Below are 8,063 nucleotides of genomic sequence, written 5' to 3'. Positions count from 1 at the left end.
CTCCCCTCTCCCATCCCCTACTTTCTCTCTATCTCTCTCACACACACAAATAGCCATTCCCTCGCCCCACCCCCCTAGCTCTCTCTTGGTTTTGGTTTGAAATTTAGGTCTCAATAGTGCGTGTGCACTACCTCAAATTCACTAGCATTTTAATAGCGCGTGCACGCTATAGGGCGCAAGCGCTATTCAAAGCTTTGCATTAAAACCAAGCCTAAGGCTTGGTTTTGCCTTGGAGATCCAAGCCAAAGGTTTGGAGTTTATAAACAGGTCTGAGACATGTTTTCCAGCAAACATACAAAAAATGATTGATTTTTCTTGTGTGCTCCCCTTCAAGATTCCTCGTGGTTGGGTATCAATAAGATCAGGTTACATAACATTATAGGTCTCTGTGTTAGCTATCTAACCATATAATTTATTTTTAATTTGAACTATTTTAATTCTTTCATCTATAATTTCTTTTGAATGCATGTTCATTTTTTGTCAGAAACCACCATGTACTAATTGGGCTGTAGATTTTAGCTCATTCATCAAATTTTGTAACAACTTAGTTTTTTAGAAACTAGACTCCATTCTACACACTTTGAAAAAAAAAAAGTTTTGATTTTAGATTAGTTGTCAATCATTTCTAGGGGGAGCACATAGATATTTCACATTTTTGGGATGGGTCTAATTTAAAAATTCATTAAAAAAAAAATACACATTATAAAATTACCTGAAAAATCTGGGATAAACTACATAGTGTTAGGTAACTTTTGACCAGAGCGATTAAAGAATTTCAAAACAAAGTTAAAATTTTAGGGGGGCCACACTTTGTACTATGTTATGTTTCTTTGGAATAAACAGTACCACTTTCTGTGGCCCCCTTTTTTGAGGACCTAAAACTAAACCATTTTGAAAAAAAATTAGTAGTTTAGAAACTAGATTCAAAGGACTACGACTTTTGTTTTTGTCATATCTTAAAATTTTGAGCGTAACTATCTTCAAATTCTTGTTGAAGTCCAGAATTTGCTGATTTCAGGAAAAAGGTGTCCACTTATACCCCCCTTTTGGCACCACAACTTGGTGCACTTACCCATATAGATGTTCTTGATATAATGAATTACTGGTTTGCTACAAGTTTATGGAACATATTCTTTGAGCACTAGGTGGACCAATAGCTAAAAGAGATCGTGAGTACCCTTCACTAAATTCAAAATATATGTAAACTTGGAAGCAACCTCTACTATGATTTCTAACTCTATCTCTATCACATCATGGTCTATAAGGGGTAAACATGTTTCCACTCCTTGTGGCAACAGTCATAGACAATGACTTAAAACAAAGTTTTAACAAGGATCACACTAGAATGTTGTCTTAAAGTGAATAAGTGTGTTGTATATCTAGGTACGAATAGTCTAAGAAATGGCTAGAATAGCTGAGAGTTTTGACTATCGTGACATAAGGTATAACAAACACAAGAGAGAAAAATAGGACAACCAAGTACGGAGACTAGTTCATGTGTGAATCACAACTGATCAACTGAGAAAGAAATTAGAGTTTTACATTGTTACAAACAAAGGAATGACTAAATTTTTTTAGATATAGATTAGATTTGGATCGATTTTTGATGAAGGAACTTAGAATAGCTCACTATTTTTGGATAGATTTGGATAGAGTCATGCAAGGAAATGACTTCTAGGAGAGGAAATGTAGACAACCAAGTGAGGAAAAACCTTTAGCAGAGAAATTTTAATAGTTTTAAGAGCAAATTTAGTGTGAGGATTCAGATAGAGTGACACAAGGAAGTACAATGAACTAGGCAAGAATTTGGAACAACAAATTTGCAAGTGTTTTCTCGTGAGAAAATGTGGATAGGTAAGAGGATTTGACAAGTTGATAATAAAGATAAGTTTTTGACCAAATTTTAGTGTTTTGGTAAAATCTTGGGTGAGGCTTCTCAGATTCCCATGCGAGGAAATGCAGAGAGCCACATGAGGAAATGCTAATTGATAGTTGTAAAGGTATTTTCTCATGTGAAGTTTTGTAGAATCACAAGCAAGGAAAGGACAAAACTGATAGGTTTAGACTATACTTGAAGAGATTTTGATGATTTTGGAAGTTTTTGAACAAAGTATCAATAGTATTGGTAAGTTTCAGGCAGATATGGACATCATTTTCAAATTTTTGACATCATGTTGGTTTGTAAGTAAATAGTTGTTTTTCAGACAAGGGATGCAAATAGTAGTTATAAACAATCATAACAAGGACAAAGAAACTTAGAAGGATGGGGGAGTCTTCACCTTTTGTTGTTTGGATGATTTGGACAATTTGTAGACTCAAAAATGACACTCTTTTATCCCTATAGCCAAAAATGGTAAAGGCAAAAAAATCTTTGTCTCCTAACTTATGCACATGCGTTCACCTCACATAACCGTGTCACCCCACTAGAGGGTGCCTATTTTTTTGGTGTATTCCAAGGACTTAATAATATATATGCTCAATGAGCACCCTTGTGGTAGGGGTCAAGGGTGCATACCCTCCAACGTCTAGGTACATGCCTATGGTGAGGATCTATAGGAGAGATTCTTCCCCCTCCTTGCACAAAGATTATACCCGCTTTCCAAGGTGAATCAAGTAGCAACTGTTTACAAAGTTTTTACTTGACTTCCATTCACATTAATCCCCTGTGGCTTCATGAATGAAGTTGAGGCCAACAAGCCACACTAGCATCTGTAAGTGTACACACTTGACTAGAAAGATTGGGGGCAGCACTGCCTAGTGCAATAGATAGAGCCTCTTCTTGATATGCGATATCAGAATCAAGAAGAAGAAATTAACATGGCTTTGGAGTCTTTCTCTCTACAAAGCTTCTTTATTAGAGTGAGTTGGAATCACCAGTGAAAGGTGTGTGCTCACTTGGGTCATTCCCAGAGGTTGGATCACTCCAATAGGCCCTCTTAAGGCTGACTCAGACTGTAGCTCAAATTCAAGGGTCAAAGTTTCTAATTTTCCCAAAGGGAAAAGAGCATACTCCTCTACCTCATCACCTTACCCAAACACACAAAACATGTTCTATGAACCAAGTTATTTTATCAATCCCAACGTATCTTTTTCCAAGATTTTGTTTTTCCTAAAAGGAAATCATCATCTCTTCATAAAAATATTTGTTTGGGAGAACCACTAACTTTCTTGCCTCCCTTAGGTACTGTCTTCCAAAGGTGTCTAGGTTTCTGATTTACTCTTCGGGATCACTTTCAAGTAGTAAAGAGCATACTCCCCAATTCCTTTATCTAGATCCCTACAAAGTTCACAAGCCATATTAAATTATGTGTGTATGAAAGAATTAAAATAAATAATTTTTTGAGTAAGTTTGAGTTTATTCTTTGACAAGCAAATCTGTGACTGAATTTCCTACAATCAAACTATGTGTATTGTTTATATGTTTGTAACAAGATGTCTTTGACAATCAATCTACAAACCACTATTAAGCTGCTTCAAAAATAAAAAATAAAAAATAAATGCTTTAGAAACAAGTGTTAGATCAAAGATATTTTTGAAAAACATAATTGAATATTGCAAGTTTGTCTTTACCAGTGTTGAATTTCATGCGAGAATTTGCAGGGTCCTGCGTGAGGAAGTACTATGTGTTGCGCAAGAAATTATTTTCTTCATGCAAGAAAGTACAGAAGTAGATGCGAAGATTTAGTTTCTTCACACAAGGATTGATCTTATTGCACAAGAATTCATTGAGTTGTATGACATAAATGTTAGAATGTCAAAAAATAATTAAAAGTTGAGGCCACAAAATTGATTTTTCTGCCCCATGGTGGGCACTATAAATGTGAGTTCTAATTATGGGCCTCTAAATCCACACACACTTCAACATGATCTTTACATTTTAGAAACATCCCAAAATGAACATGGGATTGTCCATTCAGTATGACTAAACAAAGCAATATGTTGCCTTCTAACTAGATGAGGTTTTGTTATTCACTCTTAGAATTGAGAGATCAACAACTAGACCAAACTAGTACGAAGGATTTTAAAGAATGCAAATGCAATCTAATCTATGCTTTTGATATTTTTCAAATAGAAATATATAAAGATTAATCTAAATGGAATTGAAATTTATCTAAGAACAATAGAAAGTAATGATTAGATGAATGCATTTTAATCTAAATGACAAACATATGAAAGCAAGAGAGAATTTGAATGCAAGGCACTTGAGTAATCAAATTAGCATTAATTCAATATTATTCATGTGCATCCTCCAAAATGAGAGGTTGAAGGTTTCTTATATAGAGTCCAAGAATTTGATCAACGGTCAAGATTGATCTGAGTGTATGGTCCTGATTGAGGATATGATTGAGTCCTCCATTTTTTATGGAGTTGAATGAGAGGAAATATGAGATAACAATGATCCATTCAAATATGTGCTCATAATTAGATTTTCTAATTAATTCATTAATTAGTTTCAACAATTATGAGGACATATTTGAATTAATCAATATTATTAATTCCTTTTTCATGTGAGATGAAATAGGAAAGGATATTGATCCATTCAAATAGGTGGTCATAATTAGATATTCTAATTGAATAAATGATTAGTTTCAATAAGCATGACATATATTTAATTAAACCAAAGGATTTTAATTCCTTCTTTATGTGTTTTAGCTAAAGAGGTTGATTTAATTTAATTAAAGTACTTAAGACTTCTAATTAAATTAATTCAATTAAGAGGTTTAATTTAGCTAATTCAATTAATATTTAGAAATTAAGTAAAGTGATTGATTAATACAGATTAATGATTTTCTGCATTTGACACTTAGGTTGAGTAGAGATTATCAAAATCAAAATTGCCTAGTACAATAGGACTTTAAGTAAGATTGATAAACTAAAATTGGTTTAGAATACCAATGTGCCAATTTAGGGGTATTACACCACTCTTTACAAAAATGTTATTTTCAACAACATACCAATTTTTGTGGGAGATAGGAAAATTGATTCAAAAAAAAAAAATTATATATATATATATATATACATATATATATATACATACATATATATATATATACATGTATATATATATATATACATATATATATATATACATGTATATATATATATATACATATATATATATATATACATGTATATATATATATATAGATGTATATATATATATATGTATATATATATATATGTATATATATATATATATACATATATATGTATATATATATATATATATATATATATATATATATATATATGTATATATATATATGTATATATATATATATACATATATATATATATATATATATATATATATATAATCTAGAATCTAGATAGAAAATTTTAAACTTGACTCTAATTTACTTTATGTTCCAATTTGTAATAATTTAGTAGTAATATGCATGCAAAACTAATTTTTTTCAAATGTATTGTTCAATGTTCATTTAGGCAAAAAAGTATAACCCACTATTGTGGGTTAACCCAACTTGAGACACACCCTAACACATACCTTTCCACCCATCCCAAGCCTCCCTCCCTACACATAAGGATCATAAATAATATGACCATTGAGGAGGCCAACAGTGTTTGTGAGGATGCTGACAATTAGTTGATAAACATGGAAAATAGAGTAGATGGTTTGGAAGTGAAGGTTAAGGAAATTGTTAATAATACTAATGCCATAGAATGTAAGATGTATGAGATCACCAAGTTTTCATTAAAGGTCATGCACAATTCCTCCATGTATCTTTTCCTGCATGAGGATGGTATAAAAAAAGAAACTAGATGAAAATGATAATGACAAGGACATATTCAAATTTCTTTTGAAATATTGGGCCAAAACGTTATTGCCCAAACCCAACTATGCTAGGAGGAATTAGTCACATATTTTGTTTTATTTTTAGCATTATAGGTGGTCCAACTAGCCTTAGTACTTATATCTTTAGTTCTTTTATCAACTATTTTAACTTGGACTCTTATTGTCCTACATGATAGTTTAAAACTATACACTATTAAAATTAGGCACACAATGAATATGTGAGATATAGATTAAGATGTATATAGTAAACCGCCTTTTTTACATGTACATTTATAACTTCAAATTTTAAAATTATTCATTAGCTATAATAGAAGTTGAAAAGTGTTAAGTTATATTAATCCAAAAGGTTTGTATGAGTTGTTGAAATGAAAAAATATGAGAAGGCTTTACGTGAATAGTATTAGTTGTAACTTGTAGTTTATAATTTGACAATTTATAATTTCTTAGTTATAGCAAGAGTTGCTAAATACAAACATGATAACTTGAAAATTATGTATTTCATTAAGATGGTAGGGTGAGGACACTAGACCCAAATAAAACCAAACCACATTACAACACAGAACACAAGACTAGGCTTTAGGCCATTATAGCTGAAAGCCACTGAAACCATCAATGAGAAAAATTAATCAATTTTTTTTTATAATATCCATTCCCCTAATCTAACACCACTATCACTATAATCTATACTATTGTCTTTCATCATCTATGTAAAAAATAAAATTAACCTTTTTTGCCTTATGATCTGATGAATTAGAACATAAACATGAGATGGATTAAAGCGTGGACTTATAAAGGATCAAGGGAGATTACCGAAATGGTAGATAAGATCACCAATGAAGAGTTTTGGTCATGGAATCATATGGAAATGACATCCTAGCCTACAAATGCAAACTACGGACTCATTCACCATTTTCAAACTTCTTTCATCACAAAACAACTAGTTAGGATTAACTTTGATTGTTTAAGAGAACAAAGAGGGTGAACTCACAATAATGGGTTCCACTTTAGTGGGACGAACAAAAATGAAAAAAATTGCAAAATGAGAAATTGAGTTTACCATATGTTCGTGCAAACACATTTATTGTGTTCGCATGAATTTTTTTTTAATCATGTTCGCGTGAACATATTTCATATTTTCACGCGAACATATGTGATAAATATGTTCGCGCAAACATTATTTGCATGTTCGCACGAACATATGTTCACGCGAACATGGTAAATGTGTTCACGCGAACGCCATGTTTGCGCGAATGCCATGTTCGCACGAACATGCAAAATCACAAAAAATTTAACCTTTTTTTCTTTTTCTTTTTTTTTTTGCTCTTTTGAATACCATAATTGTAGGAGAATGATCTCCTACTATAAAATAAAAAATGTCAAAATGTGCTGCTCAGAGCAAACTTTCCAACGACTATAATTTTAATACATAATTTAATCATTAAGACTTTCAAATATGAGTTTAACTCATTATAGGTTCATTACCGATTGAACATCAACCGACTTTGACACCTCAGGGAAATTAGTAAATTAGGTCAAAAATTTTTTTTAAATATGGAGGCATTGGCTTATTGAGATACCTTTCTATTCAAAAATAAATAAAATGGTTTATGATAAATTTACTTCAAATTATCTGTGTCAAACGGAACGTATGTCTGAATTATGATTCGTGTCACTTCAAAACTTCATAAACTATACAATATTCAACAAAAATAAATCAAACCAAATGCAGACATTGGATATTGATGTTACAAATCCAACGCCGAAAGAATTACTTCATTATCATTTCTAGAAAAAAAGTTATGTAGTCAAACGAACTGTCACTCTTTAAAATATTGAATTTTATTATGTACCACTTTTTGGAGGAGATAAAAAAAATTGACATAATTTTTTTTTTTTTTAAGATTAAAAAATATAGTTACAAAGTAGGAACAAAGTATTCAAAATCACTAGTTTATGTCATCTTGAAATTATTTATAGTTTTGGAGATATAGTCACTTGAACATGACGTTTGTTGCAAAAATATTGATTTCAGTGTCAAAATTGGTCAAAAAGTGGAACCCATTATTGTGGGATCACCCAAGAACTAAAATTGAATTTTTCCTTTTGATGTTGATTGGATGTGATTAGATATGGTTGAGTTAGATAATTTAGAATTGGCGAGATAAACCACAAACAAATGAAAACAAATTAGAAGTCTAAAACACAAGTATAAATCTAGAAATGAGATTTAAAAAGGAGCATTCCCAAA

This window comes from Cupressus sempervirens, chromosome 11, assembly GCF_028749045.1.
Source record: "Cupressus sempervirens isolate cs-2001-9-10 chromosome 11, ASM2874904v1, whole genome shotgun sequence".
Taxonomy (NCBI): Eukaryota; Viridiplantae; Streptophyta; class Pinopsida; order Cupressales; family Cupressaceae; genus Cupressus; species Cupressus sempervirens.
The sequence above is the reverse complement of the archived record's forward strand: the minus strand, read 5'-3'. Positions refer to the sequence as shown.